This window comes from Moschus berezovskii, chromosome 2 (assembly GCF_049115385.1).
Source record: "Moschus berezovskii isolate FMDL1 chromosome 2, NW_MosBer_1.0, whole genome shotgun sequence".
Classification (NCBI taxonomy): Eukaryota; Metazoa; Chordata; class Mammalia; order Artiodactyla; family Moschidae; genus Moschus; species Moschus berezovskii.
In genome coordinates this window covers 107,316,640-107,337,130 of record NC_142461.1, presented here as the reverse complement: position 1 = coordinate 107,337,130, position 20,491 = coordinate 107,316,640, and the positions used below count along the sequence as shown (strand labels likewise).

Genomic DNA, 20,491 nt, shown 5'->3' with positions numbered 1-20,491 from the left:
GCCACTGTCTCCTTTTGAAAGGAAAGTAGGAACCCTGGGTGGGAAAAAACAAAGGCGCCCTCCCAACTTTTCTTCGCGAAAAGTTTTCCCAGGGCGTTTTGTTTGTGCGAACTCGGCCGGCGGAGCCCGGGACCGCGCTGCCGGCGTGGCGGCTGTGCCCGTGCGCCTCGCCCCGCTCCTCCTCCTCCTCCCAGCCCTGGTAGCTCCGCTCCCTCCCCGAGAGGCGCCAAATGGCTACCCAGGAACCTCGCGGGGCGGGGGCTGCAGCGCCGCCTTTTGCCGCCGCCGCTCCGGGCGGCCGCTAGTCCTGGCGGCGGCGCGGCCCGCGGGCGGGGAGCCGGGCCCGCAGGTGGAAGCGCGCCCTGGCGGCGGGCGGGCGGGTCCCGGGCTGGGGGCGGCTCGGGCGGGCTCTGGCGCGGCCAGCCCCGCTCGGGCTCGGGTAGACGTGCGTCCCGCCCTGACCCGCCGGCCTCTCCCCCTCCAGCAGTGACGCGCTGCCTCGGAGCCAGAGCCCGCGCAGCGCCCCGCAAGGCGATGGACGGCCGAGCCCCGCGCGTGCAGGACGCTCCGGCGGCGCTCCCGCCTGCCGCACCCGCAGGGTAAGCTTCGAGCGCCGCGCCGCCGCTCAGCCGGGAGGTCGCGAGCTGCCGGGCCTTCACCCGCCACCTGGCTGGCAGCTCGCCGCCCCGTCGGCGGCCGAATTCACCAGCCGCGGGACACGCGGTTGACGGGGCTGCTGCCTCCCGGCCTCCTCGGAGGCCGCCCCGGGGTGGGGGCTCGGTAGTTTTTGATTGCTTTCCTACCCGGGCTGCTCTGAGCTGCTAAAGGGCAGCTGAATGCCAAGAATTGGGTAAGGACTCCGGGAGCAAAAATGGTAACAAAGGGCTCCTTGTTAGGGCTCTGGGAGACCGGCGGACGGTACCTGTAAGTGAGCTCCTGAGAAAGGGAAAAAAGTTTCCTTGGCCGTGGGCTGAGGCTCAGCAGGTGAGCCGTGTCAAGGTGACTGTAAGGAAGAGGCTTTCTGCGAGCGGGTGGAGGGCGACAGGAAGGTGTGCCAGCTGTCAGCCCGCAATGACAGTTCCGGGACCCGGTCGGGTGCGCGCCTCTGATTGGGGGTATGTGTGTGCCTGTGGCCAATTGCCAGTGCCAAAGCCTAGCGCAGAGTCAGACCGCAAACACGGTACATTTCTTTGTACCCTCACGTGTTTAGGAGAGACTGGAATGGAAGGGGATGTCACATGGTGAGTTAATATTCAATGGAGCACGTCTTCCTGCCAGATATGCTAATAAGCACCTTGCTAAGCGTTTGGGTAAACAGTAATGAGAACAGGTAGTTCTGCAAGAGGTGGGGAGAACCTGAAAATAACCTTCCTCTTGGTAAACAGGGAAGGCTTAACATGGGTGCTAGTTGAACTTCTGAAGTGGGAAATCCCTTTGGGAAAGTGTAACATTTTCCTTCAAGTGTTCCCCCAATTCAGTTTCTTTTCCGAGAGTTAATCCGAACACAGCAGTGCTCTCAAGAGAGACTATGAACATTCAGAAAAGAATCGGTAAGGAAAAGTCTGTTTTATAGCTAATGAATGAGAGTTCTACAGTTTTCTTGATTTGAGAGTAGAAAAGTCATTTTTAGCCCGGAACATGACACATGTTTCCTTAGAAGCAAGTCACAGCATGTTTATTCATCGGAGACCATTCGAACATTGGCAGCTGTCTAGAGGAAACATGGAAAAGTCTCAAAGCAGCATGACTAATATAAAAGATATTTAGTATAATGCTTACGTAGAGGAAACATGGTGTATGAATTAATTCTTTTTCTTCCAATTAGTTATCTTCTTCCCTCTGCAAATAGCTGTATTTCTGTCGACTTCTGTTCCTATTCTTTACCCAGTTTTTTTCATCATTTAGATATGATCATATATATTTTTTCATATGTTATCACATTAGGATGTATGGGCAAAGAAGTACATTGGCAGGAAGATATTAATCTTAAAAGCATGAACCTCTGAAGGGAGTTGCAGGAATACTGAAATGTATTCAGGTACCTCAAAATAAAAGTATTAAACTGGTGGATTTGGAAGTGGATTAGATTAAGGTACTATTTGGGCTTCCTCCATGGCTCAGTGGTAAAGAATCTGCCTGCAATGTAGGAGACAGGAGTGAAGGGTTGGATCCCTGACTCAGGAAGCTCCCCTGGAGGAGGAAATGGCAACTCACTCCAATATTCTTGCCTGGAAAATCCCATGGACAGAGGAGCTGGCGGGCTACAGTCCCTAGGGTTGCGGAGAGTCTGACATCGCTGAGCACACACACAGATACTATAAAAAAAAAAAAAAGAACCCAGCATATGCACACACACAATACACATACACTAGTATACTTTTATGGGTGTTCAGAAGTCAAATAATTCTGTGAGTAAAATAGGCGAGGTGTCAGATGCCTCTGACGTAAAGGAAATGAAAAGAGCTTTCTAATGATAAGCATGACTGTAGTAAGATACTTCAGATTTTACTTTTGAGGATTTAAAGGTTAAACTGAAATTCTGTGCTACAAAAGAATGTACAAAATTGCTTTATCTAATTTCTCAAATATGAAGAAAATACATTTTAGAAAATTTGTCCTGCTCTCTCCAAACTTAAGAAAAGATAAGTTGAAAAATACTTCAGCATCTTATCGAAATAGCATCCCTTCCCCCATATCATTTTACTCTGTATTATTTGGAGAAGTTAACAATATTTGAAAGGTATAAATGTTAAAAAAAAAAAAAATTACTTCTCTGCTTTCACTTGTCTGTCTTGTCCCTGGGTGTATTCCCAGTGCCTGTTATGTAGTATTTGTTGAATATTCATTATTCAATATTACTTTTGTTCTTTTTCTCAAAACCCCAGTATATTAAAAAGATTTTAATTCTGAGGGAAAAAAAGGAATTATCAAAGAGATGAACAGTTCTTTGGGAAGTGGTAGGGCCAATCTCTATGTTATAATAAAATGTGAGGTTTGGAAAGTACATTCTTACTAATTAAATCATGATTCACGACTCCAATAACTTATGAGGCCTAGCTTAGTCCTTATTCTTGAATATTGCTGCTCTAAAGAATGCTTCTGTATGTACTTTTCCAAGTTTTAGATCCTTGTAACATGTCATTTTAAAGAAATATCATGCAGCTCCTTATTTTACAAATGAGAATCTGAAGCACAAAGACAGTGATTTTCGAAGGCCCAGAGCAAATTAATGGCAAAACCTGAAGGAAAACCCAGGGTGTTAGTCGCCTCGTTCATTGTACTAATTACTTTTAATCTTTTTCAGATCACAATATGATAACATTTCAGCTGGATACATTATCTTTAGAGCTGCTAGTGCTGGTGATTTTGCTTGCCAAAGTGGATAGATATTTTTAACTCTTTGAAATTTAAATGTCAAAAGTTGACCTTGCTTTGAGGGACCTTATTGGTGTTTTGATTCTGAAAAAATTTTCAGGCATGGCACATTTGCATATTTCTTTATCGTCTTGCAGCAGTGGGGCTATGGAGCTAATTGAAGGCATAGTAAAAAATTAAGAAGAAATGATTTAGCAGCTGCTTCCTTTAGTTTTTGTTTGGAGGCACCTTTGTTTTGAAAGTTTTACTTTTGATTGTTTAAACAGGTCTTGTTAGCTAACATGTATTGACTACTTAGAAGCTGAATGCCTTAGCAAAGGTTTCAGCATAATCACCTGGGTATCTTTAAAACAGGTACACACGCTCTCACACTCCTACCTATCCTAATTTTAATTGGTCTGGGAGGAGAGGAGGGAATGGGGAGTTTTAAAATACTGCTATGTGATTCTAATATGCATCCTGATCTGAGAATCATTGATTAAGCAGGTATCACCAGCTGAGATAGAGATGAAGCCATAAATGGAATGGAGGCTGCTAGTAATCATTTTTAGCAAACTCAAGACCCTAGAGTTCAACTTTCTTTTTACTTTTTGAATGATTCCATTTAGATGCTCTATAGTATTGTTTACTCTTTATTTTATTTTTTTACTTTTTGAGGAAGTATATTAACTCCATTTTATGATTTTGGAACTGGGGCTCAGATAACTTAATTAACATACACAAGGCTATACAATGCTAAGACGTGCAAGAGTAATAAAAACAAGATCTGATCCCCAAAACTATGCTCTTCATCCCTGTTACCCAGGATGTTTGCTACCATGGATGATACTGAATGGATTATTTAAAGTGGCCTTATGCATACGTTGTCTTGATTCTTCTTAAAATTATGTTTGTAGTATGTTTAAAAATAAATCCTACAAAATTGAATGCATATGAAAAAACCCAAAGGTTTAAAGGAACTTAAATTTTTGGTTTATATCTTTAAAGTCATATTTAACATTTTCATGTGTTTGGCATGATTTATCTCATAGTAAATCGGCACCTTTCTTTTTGTCAGATGACAGATATGTCACAGCTGTACTTATTTTTACTCTTAGGCAGCAATTAAATTTATTATAGCATAGTTTCAAATGTAGGATTTTTGACCAAATAAGAAAAATAAAAGTGTTTATTAAGACACTGCTAGACATTTTTTTCAAAGTCTATAATTTTCTCTGAATGTATTAGAGGGTAATACTGTTATCACTTAACCTTATTATTAAAATGCCAGTTGTATTTATATAATAAATTTCAAGCTTCATGTTATTGAGACAACTGCTCTAATGCAATTAATTAGTCAAAACTTGTGAGCCCTTATTTTATATAAAACACATTTTTCTGGGCACAGGGAGACTGGCCTCTGATCTAAAGAGCTTTACTAAAAAACTATTTGTAACTAGGCAGGAAAAAAAGGAAAGTGCTGTTAGTGTAGAAGTGGTACTTTGATATTAACTTTAAAAGCATACTGTGGATATGCTTAGGATTTAAAATATAATGTCATGGTTCATTGGTCAGCAGACTTCATTTGGAAGGTTGAAATGGGCCCTCTATCTGTTTGTATTATGTTTTCCTCCTTTTTTTTTTAAATTGTGGTATAATACACACAAAATTTACCATCTTAACTAGGAAGGAAAGTTATGACCAAACTAGATAGTATATTAAAAAGCAGAGATGTTACTTTGCCAACCAAGGTCTGTCTAGTCAAGGCTATGGTTTTTCCCGTGGTCATGTATGGATGTGAGAGTTGGACTGTGAAGAAGGCTGATCGCCGAAGAATTGATGCTTTTGAACTGTGGTGCTGGAGAAGACTCTTGAGAGTCCCTTGGACAGCAAGGAGATCCAACCAGTCCATTCTAAAGGAGATCAATCCAGGGTGTTCATTGGAAGGACTGATGCTAAAGCTGAAACTGCAATACTTTGGCCATCTCATGTGACGAGTTGACTCACTGGAAAAGAGTCTGATGCTGGGAGGGATTGGGGGTAGGAGGAGACGGGGACGACGGAGAATGAGATGGCTGGATGGCATCACCGACTCGATGGACATGAGTTTGAGTGAACTCCAGGAGATGGTGATGGACAGGGAGGCCTGGCGTGCTATGATTCATAGGGTCGCAAAGAGTCAGACACGACTGAGCGACTGAACTGAACCATTTTTAAGTGTACAGTTCAGTATTAAGTACATTCATATTGTTGTACAACTGTTATCATCATCTATCTCCAGAATTCTTTTCATCTTGCGTAATTGAAACTGTACCCTTTGAACACTAACTCCCCATTTCTCCTCTCCCCACCACTCCTGGCATCTGCTTTTCCGCTTTCTATCTCCATGATTTTGGACTATGATTACCTCGCATCAGTGGAATCAAACAGTGTTTGTCTTTTTGTGACTGGCTTACTTCACTTATTATAGTATCCTCAAGATTCATCCATGTTGTATCATATATCAGAATTTCCTTCGTTTTTGAGACTGAATAGCAGTCTACTTTTAATATGCATTTATCGATGGACACAGGTTGCTCCCCATGTTTTAGCTACTGTGACTATTGCTGTTAGGAACATGATTGTTTAGCTATCTCTTTGGGACCCTGCTTTCAGTTCTTCTGAAGCAGAATTATGGGATCTTATGGTCATCCTGGGCTTCCCAGGTGGCGCTAGTGGTAAAGAACCCTGCTGCCATTGCAGGAGACAAAAGTGACGCAGATTCGATCTCTGGGTTTGGAAGATCCCCTGGAGTAGAAAATGGCAACCCACTCCAGTATTCTTGCCTGGAGAATCACATGGACAGAGGAGCCTGGTAGGCTACTGTCTATAGCTTCTCAAAGAGCCAGACACGATTGAAGCAACTTAGCACAGCACACACAGCATGGTCATCCTATTTTTAATTTTTTCGAGGACAGCCAATTCCATAGCAGCTATACTATTTTGCATTTCCCAAAACAGAGCGCAAGGCTTCTGGTTTTTCTACATCCTTGCCAACACTTGTTATCTTATTTTTTTGAAAGCAACCATTCTGTTACGTGTGAGATGGTATCTCATTGTAGTTTTGATTTGCTTTTCCCTAATGATGTTGAGCATCATATCATATCGGCCATTTGTATATCTTCTCTTGAGAAATGTCTATTAAAGCTTTTGCCTCTGTTTCATTTGGTTTGCTTTTTTTGGCTTTTGAGTTTTAGGAATTCTCTTCATATTCCAGATAGTAATCCCTCTACCTGTCTTTGTAAGGCATTATTGGCACACACCCATACCCACTTATTTGCATATCGTTTATGGCTGCTTTCATATTATATCTGAGTAGTCCAGGCAGAGATATTATGATCTGTAAGCTAAAAATGTTAGCCTTCTCTCCATGTACAGAAAAAGTTTGCTGATCCCATGGGCAAATGGGATTATGAAATTGGTAAATGAAGTAGTGGTGATTCCAAATTTATTTACTTGGGAGGGAGGCATGTAAGTATTGAACTTATAAATTAGAGCAAAATTATGTTTGTTTGTATAAAGCAAGGTAATTCTTATAGTAAGTGCTTGTATTCAATGGTGATCCGTGGTCGTGTTTCCTCCTGCCCCCCCAAGTGAAAACTTAGGCTTGGTCTGTTGGCAAGCAATGTAGAAATTATAACATTGGTGTGATATCAGAATATATTTTAAAGAAAAGTTCTACACTTCTGTGCTGGAGATTCTTTCATGAAAAATGACTGATGTATGGTAAAGGTGTTTAGAAACAAATGTGCTAGGAGAAGCTTGACCAAAGGTATACTTAATTCCTATCTAGTTTTTTTCTGCCTATACCTATTTTCAGTTAAGCAAACTGTCTTTATAATAGTGTTTTTGTTGTTACCATTAAAGATCTTTCATATCCTGCAGCTTTTAGTGCTCTAACATTAGAGTGACAGTTATTAGAAGACCTTTTTTTTTTTTTTTAATGACTTTGCTAAATTTTTTCCCCATCTGTTACAGTAAAAACAAACTAAAAGTATGGGAGAAAGAAGTTTCCCATGACTATTTATAAAGGGCCAAATGTCTTCAGTTTTGATATAAACTTCATATCTGAGGAATGAATCCCTTGGAAAAGATTCTCAAAGACTGACTAGTCTTAGAAAAATGCTAGAGTGAGCTTGTTCCCTGCCCCCCGCCTCATTCTTTAAGTTCACATTGCTGCTTATAAATTAAATAAGTTAAAACTATTTATTGACTTTGGCCATTAAAAAAAAAAACAACAAAAAAACTGTGGAAGGGAGTCCCTGGTAGTCTAGTGGTTAGGATTCAAAACTTACACTGCAGAGGCCTGAGTTCAATCCCTGGTCCAGGAACCATCCTGGGTGCCACACCATACAGTCAAAATAAAAAAATAAAAAAAACTCACTTTAGATAAGCATGTATACTTAGGAGTGGAATTGCTAGGTCAGAAGAGTATGCATGTGTATTCATCTTTTGTAGACACTGTCATTTTTCCAAAGTGATTCCACCAATTTATACTTCCCATCAGCAACATGTGAAAGTTCTAGTTGTTCCACAGTTTCGCTAAGAATTAGTAATGGTCAGTCTTTCCCATTTTAGTTTTTCTGTCAGGTATGTAAAAATACCGCATTCTGTAATATCTCAATAAAACTAGGGGGGAAAAATGGAAAAAAATGCTGTGGAGTTGAATTGTGCAGTAGTTTGACCAAGAAATGCTTTAAATGGGATGCTCATCTCATCATTACAAAAGCAAAGAATGCAGACAGGAGAAACAGTTTAAGCTCAACTCGTAGAAAGCTGAAAACTAAGAATTATTTTCAACTTTTACTGTATATTAAATAGCTACACATCTTTACAATTTCCAAGTTTCACAGGGAACAAATGAAGATATTTAGGTATCCTATATGGGGCAGTATTGTGATGTGCCTTTTCATGCTGTATAGCTCAGACAGAGGCAGGCTTTCAGGAATTTGGTGGGAGAAGTACATTACAGAACTGAGTCATTTTCTTAACCTCTATTCTCTAGAAAAAAGAAAAAAGGGTAGCCTCATTATGGCTTTCAGGTATGTGGTTGTGACATGGTGAGGACGGAGGTGCTAGGTGAGCAGGGAGAAGAATGATCTCTGAATTCCTCTTCTTTCCTGTAGGTACTCATGTACCCTTCCTATTGAATGCCCTCCCCTCCCCCACTGAAAGCAGAGCTTTAGAGACAATGTAAATAAATCATTACTTTTTGAAAAAGAGTATGGGTTAATAGGACAGAGGTTTTCCTTGGTAATTGCCTCAGGCTTGGAGAAAATTGCTTTGGATGAAATTAAAAGTGAAAATGCCATCCATGTTGGGTGGCATTTTTAAAAATAGATAGCTCAGTTGGTAAAGAATCTGCTGCAATGCAGGAGACCCCAGTTAGATTCCTGGGTTGAGAAGATCCGCTGGAGAAGGGATAGGCTACCCACTCTGATATTCTTGGACTTTCCTTGTGGCTCAGCTGGTAAAGAATCCATCTGCAGTTTGGGAGACCTGGGTTTGATCCTTGGGTTAGGAAGATCACCTGGAGAAGAGAAAGGCTACCCACCCCAGTATTCTGGTCTGGAGAATTCCATGGACTGTATAGTTCATGGTGTCACAAAGAGTCGGATACGACTGAGCAAGTTTCACTTTCACTTTCAAAGTGGTTCAGAGTTAAGCCTCTGCAGTGGGGTCAAAAAAGAACTTGAGATACAACACTTTGGGTCCAAAATGTGGATCTACTTTTGAAATAATGATTTTGGTTTTCTCATGTAGGGTTTAACTTGATTTTAAATAGGGTTGAATACCAAGGGAATCACAATATGTTTTTTAAACAATAATATCAGTGGAAAAATGGCATTGTTTCTCAATGTAATTAATTTGAGAGATTAAAACAACTTTGTATGCATTTTGGTGTATTTTTAAAAATTACACCATTTCACTTTGTAGCGATGCGATTGCCACTTCTGTACTTAACACCAATATTTATTTGTAAGGAAATAGAGTTAAGATGCTCAAATATAGGTGGGCCATTTATCACCAGACCTTCGCTTTCTTCTCTGTAACCTGTCCACCTGCTATTACAAGCACTTTCACACATGCTGTTGTTTCTGGAGAAATGGAAGTGAGGAAGTATTAGAGTAACCCCCAGGGAAATAGCCAGAATTTTAACAGCTGCTGTAGTCGTGTATATCAGTTCAGTTGCTCTGGGAAAGCAGGAAATTGAGTTGCTAAATCCAAAAATGGCTACCACTTTGCCTTTCCCACATCTGATGGATGTGTTGGAGTTTCTAGACCAGTTGAGTTCACAGTGGTCAAGATAATTACAAAGCCATTGAATTGATATTCTTTGTGCTAACGTGGTTGCCTGTTACACACAAAGTGGAAGTGGCAGAGACAGGAGCAACACTGTTTCTTCCTCTTTTTTATGTCAGGTATCCCTGCTCCAGGACGATCAGGAAATAGACCGGATCCCTGTCTTACAGGACAGCCTCTGTGTCTGGCGGGCTGAGCAGTTCTCGTTATTCTCAGGTGTGCATGGTTCTGTTAGTTACTGGCTGCAGAACTACTGAGTAACGCGTCCTACCTCCCTCTCTCGTTTCTACATAAGGTGCCCATTCCCAGAGAGCAGTTAGATGCTTTAACTTAAAACACAGTTTTTTTGCTGTGTTTCAAAAGAGCAAAGCTGAAAGTGGCAAAGAATGTTGGCAGGTGGAGAGAAACTACTTTTTACACATTTGTCTTTTGATACCAGGCTACCAGTCGTCTTTCTTCAGTTTTCTCTTTCTCTAAAAGAGGATAAGTGTGACTGACTTTATTACCAGTGAACTTTCCCCCACCCCCAGAAGAGCTAGGTGTGACTTCATTTGAAAACATATATATATTTAATTTAACACTAGATCTGAAAGGGGAAATAATACTGATTTTTCCCCCCTTACATATAATTAGGGCAAATTTTGTATCTAGAACCTATTCCAACCTATAGTTTAGTTTATCATACATTTTTGATATACAGTCTGATCTGAAAGGAGCAGCGTCCAAGAGTAGTTCATATAGTCTGTTCATCTGTTGTGATCCTGTATGTATGTGGAAATACATAGGAAATTCACTCTTAGATGGTGTTAAGAAAACATAGTCCTGAAGTTTGTGCTCGTAACTTTGTGAAGCCTAGGAATGTATTTTCAGCTAATTTAGTAGTTAAAAGTTATGTAGCCTAGAATGAATGCACTTAGAGGCATTTTTAGAGTTTCCTAATTAAATTTAGGATTATATATATGTGTGTATGTTGCACACCAAATATTTTGAACTTTTATTTTTGTGTGACTTTTATTTTCAGACTTTTATATTTAGGACACTAAGCAGATTATTCAAGCTCAACTTAGTGGCAATTCTGAAAGTTATCTGAAGGTGTTGAATGAATATTTGCTGTAATTTTTGTATTCTTCCAGGTATTAAGGATAACACAAGTTAAAGTTGGCAGTGTAGAATATTTGAATGTCCTAGATTTGGGGAATTCACAGTGTCCTTATATCACTGTAAAATCTAGGCAAGGTAAAGAGATCAAATTTATGGAACTCCACAGAAAATTGTAATGGTTTGAACACAAAGGCATCCCAAATGCCATTGGTGTTAAAGGACCAACCAAAGGAGCATCCAGAAATGACGGGCTTTCCTGAAGGCACCTTCAGTGTAGGAGGCAGGGAGTTGTACAGCGGTAGCTATTTTTATCATCGACATCTTTACCACTTACCAGTCTTCACAGGGGATATCATAACATTTCCTGTCAAGAAACAATTTTTGAAAATTCTGGCACTTAGCCATTCTGCTTTACTAGTTAAAGGCATTTCAGAATGCTGTGCTCTCATATCAAACCCAGTCAAAGCCTTTGTTTATTGTGATGATTGTGCATCCTGGCATGTGATCTGTGTGACTGGTGAGGGTGTGTCTCAGGGCTGAACTTTGCACACTTTATCTCTGTGGCCCCTGGAGTATTTCCTCAGGATGATACTTACCAGTGCAACCCTGAGTCAGGGACTCTTGTGAAGTTGGATGCAGAATATGCAAGAAAAGGAGGGGAGCCTTTAGGAGTTTAGATTGGAGGCTTTTTTCTTCCTTGAATCTTAGAAAACCAGTTTAAAATTAACACTGCCAACAAGAAACGGTTTTTCACTGACGTATGTATTTAACGTTCTAACACTGGGGACTTCCCTGGAGGTTTAGTGGTGGGACTTCGTGCTTCTACTACAGGGGGTGTGGGTTTGATCCCTGATTGGGGAGCTAAGATTCTGCATGCCCTGCAGCACGGACAAAAAGGAAAAAAAGTCTAAAATCAACTATGTCAGTGCAGAAAAAATGTTCAAAGTATTTATTTTTAAAATAAAGTGGGAAAAATTTAGAAATGGTAATATCTGTATGTAATTTGATTTTTTATATTTAAATACGTTAAGTGTATTTCAGTTGTATATTGAGCCCTTAAGTGATCTGCTTATGTTTTTACACTTTTGTTTCATGGAGAAAAAAAAGTGAAATTTCATGGTTTCTGAAGGGTAGAATTTTCTTGACATTTTTGCTTCTTTGGTTAGCCAAATAGATGAATGCTGAGTTAAATGGAAATTACAGTTTTATTTGGGGAGGCAGGTGAAGAAAGGAACAGGAAAATAGGCAAAATATATTCAATGATGGGAAAATGAAGAGCAGAACAGTCTCTGATGGCAGAAGAGGAGGCAGTGGTGCAAAATTGCTAGACTACGCAGGCGCTGAACTAGCAGATGGAGGTTTGTAGTCTTTAATCTCTTACACTCAGTTGGTACCTCGGGTACCATTAATTTGTGAAACACCTCTGTGATCTTAGGTTATTAGAAACCATTTTCTGCCCCAAAATGTATATATAACATCTTCAAAAATACCCTGTATGTTTTGTGGGAGGAGAGATTCCATGAACGTTAATTACTAGTTATGCCAATGACAGTTATTCTCTACAGTGTTATATATAGGTCACATCACTTTATTACTTATTTTTCTAATAGGCAATATATTCAAATGGCACAGAATTCCAAAGAGAAAAATGATGAAACAGTGAGAGATTCTCCCTGTATACTGTTCACCCAGGCTTTCTCCCTAGAGGCAATCATGTTATGGTTCTTACAAACCCTTGAGGGATACTCTACACCAGGGCTGTCCAATGGGAATATAATGTGAGCCACAAATACAATTTTAAATCTAGGAGCTAGATTTAAAAACTCAATTTAAATGATATATTACACGATGTAGTGGTTAACATGCTTCTAATTCTATAGAACAGTAAAGTTGTCTTTAATAGAAAAAAATATTTTACATTGTCAGGATTGAAATATAGATAAACTATGCAGAATTTGAATTTTAGTTTCTTAGTCACATCAGTCACATCTCTAGTGCTGAAAAGCCTTATGTGGCTGTTGTCTACTCCATTGGACAGAGCATCTCCTTACAGTCAGGAGGAAATGGGTGTGTGTATGCATATTGTTTCTTATCCTTTTATATGCTATTTTATTACATAAAGGGCTCTATTGTTTTCCCCGTAACTGCGTGTTATGTCTTTGTAGGGATGACCATAATTTATACAACCAGTCCCTTAATGATGGATACTTGAATTTATTTCTCCCTCCCCTGCCCTTTTAATGTTATTAAGTGATTATTAAATGTTATTAAGCATCCTTTAATCAGGGTACAATTTCCTGTACTAATACCCTTTCTTGGTATGTTTGATTAAATTAGCTAGATTGTGAAACCCTAAAAAGCAGAGATCATATTCTTTTTTTAAAATTTTTCATCTTCAATGAATTTCTACATATGTGAACTTGTAATCACAAACCAGATCAAAATATAGACTATTTCTAGGAGCATAGAGTCCTCTGTCTTGCTTGCTCCTCAGTATTACTCTGACTTCCATCCCAATAGATTACTTTTGCTTATTTGTAAACTTCATATAAATGGAATCAAATAATTCTTTTGTGTCTGGTTTAGTGTTATGTCTCTTAGACGCATCTACATATTTTTGTTGGCAGTAATTCATTTTTCATTGCTGTGTAATATTCCATCATGTAAGTATATATTTTCATCGTGATATTTATAGACATTAGGACCTTTTATAGTTTTTAGCTCTTATAAGCAAAGCTTCTGTGAACAATTTTGTACAGTCTTTTCACTGGCATAAAGATTCACTTCTGGCTAAATAACTTGGAGTTAACCTCATCTCTCTCCACATACATGCACGCGTGTGCATGCACACACTCACGATTCTTAATTCCATGTGGTTCTTAACACATGCTAGATGATCACTAAACGATTAAAGATGCATTACTAACCAGTCATGTACTGTGAGGTTAGTTCAATCTTACTAAAAATATTGAACAATAGTTCCTTGTAGACTCTATTATTCTTATATGATATATAAAGCATAGCATTTTACCCAGGCTATACACATTTATTTTCTCTTGTTCCCCTTTTTTAAACCTTATTTTAAAAACTGAGGTATAGTTGATTTACAATTTTACATAAGTTTCAGGTGTACAACTTAGTGATTTCCATTTTTAAAGGTTGTATTCCATTTATAGTTATAAAGTACTGGCTATATTCTCTGTGCTATACAACATATCCCTGTAGCTTATTTATTTTACACTTAGTAGAATACTAAGTGTAAAATACTAAGTATATTATTTTACACTTTGTACCTCTTAACTGCCTACCCTATCTTGTCCCTCCTCTTCATTTTCTGCACTGGTAATTGCTATTTGTTCTCTATATTTGTGAGTCTGTTTCTTTTTCTTGTTATAGTCACTGGTTTGTTTTATTTTTTAGATTTCACATGTTAGTGAGATCATTCAGTGTTTGTCTTTGTCTGACTTACTTCACTAAGCCTAATAGCCTCCAAGTCCATTCTTGTTGCAAAGAGCAAACTTTCGTTCTTATAAAGTTTATAACTGAGTAATATTCCATTGTATGTGTGTGTGTGTGCGTGCATGCCGCATCTTTATCCACTCATCTGTTGATGCACACTTGGATTGCTTTCATATCTTAGCAACTGTATATAATGCTGCTATAAACATTGGGGTGCATATATCTTTTCAAGTTAATGCTTTCCTTTTCTTTGGATATATACCCAAGAGTGAAATTGCTGGATCATATGGTAATCCTGTATTTAGTTTTTGAGGAACCTCCATATTGTTTTACATAGTGGCTGCGCCAGTTTATATTACCAGCAACAGGGTACAGGGACCCTCTTTTCTCTACTTCCTCACAAACATTTGTTATTTATGGGCTTTTTGATGATGGCCATTCTGGCAGGTGATATCTCATTGTGGCTTTGATTTCCATTTCTCTGATTAATGATGTAGAGCATCTTTTCTTATGCTTGTTGGCCATCTGTATATCATTTTTGGAAAAATGTCTGTTCAGGTCTCCTGCCCATTTAACTGGGTTTTGTTTTGTTTTTTATGTTGAGTTGTATGAATTCTTTATATATTTTGGATATTAACCTCTTATTGGTTATATCATTGTCAAATATTTTCTCCCCATTCAGTAGGTTGTCTTTTTGTTTTGTAAATGGTTTCCTTTGTGAAACCATGTTCTTAAATATTGTTCTTGTATGTATTGCTGAATTATGAACATACCTAGATACATAATGATCAGTTATTGGTTAGATGGGTGTTATTTAAATTATTTGTATGAACCTGGGCAAGAGATCAGTGTTGGGGATGCAGATCAGCAAGTTACTTGTCTACTTGTTCCTTGTGGTATGAGCTTAGTTACACAAAAACTGAGTAGTTAACATTTATCTTATTTGAAACTGTCCAATGATATTTTTCATTGAAATATGGTTGATGTACAATGCTATGTAAGTTACAAGGGTACAATATAGTTAACATTCATTTTTGTAGCCATTAACCAACAAATTGTTGCTAAGACTCTATCAAAAATCTCACATGTAAAAATGCTATTGTAAATCTCTCAGTATTCTACCATAAAACTCTGTTCTTGGTTTGAGATTCTCTTTTAGCATTAATCCCTGCAGTAGTATTTATGAAAGAAATATACATTTCATTAGTAGTTGAAGTGAAAATTCTGAGTAATGACACTTCCATCACAAACTTCCAGGGAAGAATAACTCTGGCCTTCATGGGTAGTGTTGTTTAATAGGACATAAGTGCTGTATTGTTATTTGCAGCTTAAATAGTCCTATTTGAATAATGATAGCAGAGTAACATTTGATTTACAGAATAATTTAAAAGTTTTGAGAGTAAAACAAGTAGTCATTAATTATATGATTAATTAGTACATAAGAATTCTTCTCATTTGTGTCAGCACCTTGAAATCTAAATTGACAAGAGCCTTACTATTTTGATCCAGTTCTTCTATCAGTAGAAAAAATTAGCATTTTGATGTGAATAGTAATTACAGAAGAGTAAGATTAAAAAAAAAAAAGAGGGTATATTTCCAGCTTATGAAAGAAGAGGTTGACAATTTAGAGGTATCATAAGGAAAGAAATTATATTGTCAAATAGGCACTTAGGAAAGAAAAATCAGTGAGTGTTCCTCCTAGTGTTTTTTGAGAGTTACACTTCAAAATGGTCCTAAAACTGTGAATATTGTAATGAAAAGCAAGTTCATTCTTTTTTTTTTCTTAAGAATGCTTTCACCAACAAGTTGGCATTTAATACCATTCCAAAGTAAGATAAAATTCTTAAGCCAGTATTGATCTGAAAAACAAAAACCCTCTAAAGAAGTAATCATTTAATGCACGGCAGGTGAGAGATCATTCTGTGAAGCATTCTCAGCAAGTCTGATCCTCTCCACTTAACTCAGCAACCTACCTTACTGTTGGCTGACGCAGTGAACAAGTACATTTAATTTGGCTCTCTGGCATTTTACAGCATTTGGTTTTGGTTTCAGATAAAACTGGTCCAGCCAGAAGTCAGAATAAGCACTTGGCAGGCAGCTATTGTAGAGGGGAGTTGGAGGCAGTAGACCTGGAACCAAATCTCTGTTCTGCCACTCACTGGCTTAGGCACTCTCTCTTGTCACAGGTGTTTCCCAGGTGCCTCAGTGGTAAAAAATTCACCTAGTAATGCAGGAGACTGAGGAGTCATTGCAGTTCCATCTCTGGGTCAGGAAGATCCCCTGGAGGAAGAAAGGGCAAGCTACTCTAGTATTCTTGCCTGGAAAATCCCAGGGCAGAGGAACCTGACAGGCTGCAATTCGTGGCCTCTCAAAGAGTTGGGCACAACTAAGAAAGCACACACACTCACCTGGCCTTGGTTTCCTCCCTGGTGGAGGAAGATGACAGCCCAGAATGAAAGTACGAAAGTAACACCAGCACATGACAGGCATTGTGTTTATGTTTGTTAGCTTTAAATATTATCTACTTTGTTGGTACTCAGCCTTTTGTATTGCTGGCATCATTACTACACTAACTGGAAACCACAGTACGAGGAGTCAGGTCTTATTTTTATTTTCCTCTCCCCGGAAGTGGGCGATGGGTTGGTTTTCTTCCTAAGTATACTGTGAAAGCCCCCATGCCAGATGCAGGGAAGTTGTTCTTGGAACACTGAATACAGAATGGGTACTGATCTGGATGAAAATCACATTCCCTTTTAAAGGAGAAAAATGCCCTGTCTGAGATTTGGAATATGCTACCAAGGTGATTGCATTGTTTGTTTCTCTGCTTCACCATTTGGGAAGTGCCTACATTTTAATATTTTACTTTTCTCCTGTGTAAGATGAGAGTAACTCTAACTAAGTTTGTTTGATTTTGTTAGGACTGATATGTAGTGACTGAAAATTTTCCATTGTAGTATCATACACTAGAACATCTATTCAAAAGAGGAAGTTGAGGTATGATATACCATTCTAATCATTAGCTATCATGTATTGAAGAGAACTTTTGTTGTTTTTACATAGATTATAATAAGATCTTTCACCTCCTGTAAACAAGAAAGTTTAGTTCAGTCGTTCAGTCGTATCCGTCTCTTTGCAACCCCATGGTCTCCAGGATGCCAGGCTTCCCTGTCCTTCAACTCCCAGAGCTTGCTCAAACTCATGTCCATTGAGCTGGTGATGCCATCCAACCATCTCATCCTCTGTCATCCCCTCTCCTCCTGCCTTCAATCTTTCCCAGCATCAGAGTCTTTTCCAAGGAGTCAGTTCTGTGGATCAGGTAGCCAAAGTATTGGAGTTTCAACTTTAGCATCAGTTCTTCCAATGAATATTCAGGACTGATTTCCTTTAGGATTGGCTGGTTTGATCTCCTTGCAGTCCAAGGGACTCTGGTCTTCTCAAAAGCAATTCTTCAGCGCTCAGCCTTCTCTATGGTCCAACTCTCACATCCATAAATGACTACTGGAAAAACCATAGCTTTGGCTAGATGGACCTTTGTCAGCAAAGTAATGTCTCTGTTTTTTTAATATGCTGTCTAGGTTGGTCATAACTTTTCTTCCAAGGAGCAAGTGTCTTTTAATTTCATGGCTTCAGTCACTATCTGCAGTGATTTTGGAGACCCCCAAAATAAAGTCTGTCACTGTTTCCATTGTTTCCCCATCTATTTGCTCTGAAGTGATGGGACCAGATGCCATGATCTTAATTTTCTGAATGTTGAATTTTAAGCCAACTTTTTCATTCTCCTCTTTCACCTTCATCAAGAGGTGCTTTAGTTCTTTGCTTTCTGCCATAATGGTGGTGTCAAGAAAGTTTACTTGACTCAGAAGTATAATGAATCATTATATTTTACCACAAATGCTTTGAATGAAGTGACAATTTAGAAACTAACTTTAGTTATTGATAAGAGGGATCTCCAGGTGCTGACTCCTTCACACTCAACGATGCTATGGCTGTATTATTTAGAACAGAGGAGCCAAGTGCACAGCATTTGTCCATATGTAAAATTGTACCTCTTTAAGTTCTGGTGGCAACATGATGACATAGTCTGAAAATTAACCCAGTACACCCTTGAAACAAAGGTCCGTCTAGTCAAGGCTATGGTTTTTCCCGTGGGCATGTATGGATGTGAGAGTTGGACTGTGAAGAAAGCTGATCGCCGAAGAATTGATGCTTTTGAACTGTGGTGCTGGAGAAGACTCTTGAGATTCCCTTGGACTGCAAGGAGATCCATCCAGTCCATTCTAAAGGAGATCAATCCTGGGTGTTCATTGGAAGGACTCAGGCTAAAGCTGAAACTCCAATACTTTGGCCACCTCATGCGAAGATTTGACTCACTGGAAAAGACTCTGATCCTGGGAGGGATTGGGGGCTGGAGGAGAAGGGGACGACAGAGAATGAGATGGCTGGATGGCATCACCGACTCTATGGACATGAGTTTGAGTGAACTCCAGGAGTTGGTGATGGACAGGGAGGCCTGGCGTGCTGTGATTCATGGGGTCGTGGAGAGTCGGTCATGACTGAGCTACTGAACTGAACTGAACTGATACCCTTGACTAAAAGTCTGTTGTCGAGAAAATAGTTAAACTAGCCTTATTTATTTCCCTGGATTAACTTTTTTTTTTTTTTTTGTTGTTGTTCAATTGCTCAGTCATATCTGACTCTTTGTGACCCCATGGACTATAGCACACCAGGCTTTCATGTCCTTTACCATCTCCAGGATGTTATATAGGAATCTTTTCTCTATTCTTGGAGGTGAGTTTTGATGTCAAAGAAGAAAGACTAATTCAAAATTTCTTTGCCTAATTAGGATCCATTTTCCCTTGATTGCTGTTGTTGTTCAGTTGCTAAGTTGGGTCCAACTCTTTGCAACCCCATGGACTGTAGCATGCCAGGCTCCTCTGTCCTCTACTATCTCCTGGAGTTTGCTCAGATTCATGTCTGTTGAGTTGGTGATGCTATCTAACCATCTCATTCTCTGCTGTCTCCTTCTCCTTTGATTGCCTTCAATCTTTCCCAGCAGCAGGGTCTTTTCCAAGGAGTGGACAGGAGTTAGGTGGCCAAAGTATTGGAGCTTCAGCATTAGTTCTTCCAATGAATATTCAGGGTTGATTTCCTTTAGGATTAACTGGTTTGACCTCCTTGCAGTCTGAGGGACTCTCAAAAGTCTTATCCAGCATCACAATTTGAAGGCATCCATTGATGCTTTCAAATTGATGCTTTCCAAGTAAACTTGGTAAGTTTAATGAAAATATTCAGACAGAATAAATTATACCTGTGTACAGACTATGCACTTGGAAAGTTTCTTGAGCACTAAGGTATTCCTGGTAAATGTACTTTTTAAAAATATGGAGTGTGTTTGCTTTACAATGTTGTGTTAGTTTCTGTTGTACATTGAAGTGAATCAGCGATATGTATACATATATCCTCTCCATCTTGGATCTACTTCCCCCTGTGTTTTACAAGGTAGTATGTAAAATCATATGGAGCCTTATTAAATGCTTCAGAGACTGAATGAATATTTGTAAATTCCTTCAAATTTCTACTAATTGAAAGGATCCAGGTCACAGTTGTTTAAGAACAGAGGATGATGGCTTGAGTGACTCTGCTCATACAAGCACAAAGCGTTTATGGAACACTGTTCACCAGGTTTAGGTTAAATCCATGGCACATACTGCTGCATTTAACAGTCAACAACCATTCTATAAAGCCGATGTAGTTGTTATCCAGGTTGTGCAGAAGAGGAAGCTGAGGGTCCTGTCTGGGGTCACATGGCTAGGCAGTGGCCAATCTCAGAGTGGTATGCATTGTTTTGACCACTTTGCATTTTGCTTCCCTCCCTCCCCAACTGCTAGGGGTGGCAAAGCCAATATAATAACTAATAATAGGAGTGACATAAACTGCAACTAAACTGTTTTTGGTATTTTGCTTTATTTTATTCTGGTTATTAAATGATGTGCTTATCACAGAATATTTGAAAGCAATAAAGAAAAATAATCATTATCCAGACCAACTGGAGATAACCACTGTTACATGGTTTGCATTTTAGCATTCCCCAAGGTACTTTCTGAATAAGACATGTTAACATGTTTTCTGTCAAAACAACTTATATGGTCAAGTAATTTTGGGAAAGTGAGAGTGAAAGTGAAAGATGCTCAGTCATGTCCTACTCTTTGCAACCCCGTGGACTGTACAGTCCATG

General features: G+C 39.2%; 1 protein-coding gene across 1 annotated transcript in view; it reads left to right on the top strand.

Annotated features, from left to right (window-relative positions):
• The first annotated feature begins 799 nt into the window (after positions 1-799).
• COBLL1 (cordon-bleu WH2 repeat protein like 1) overlaps positions 800-20,491 on the top strand; it is a 175,417-nt gene continuing 155,725 nt past the window's right edge. The window contains exon 1 of the mRNA XM_055398008.2: positions 800-1,550. The gene's annotated coding sequence lies outside the window, so the exon portion shown is untranslated. The remainder of the gene's footprint in view (positions 1,551-20,491) is intronic.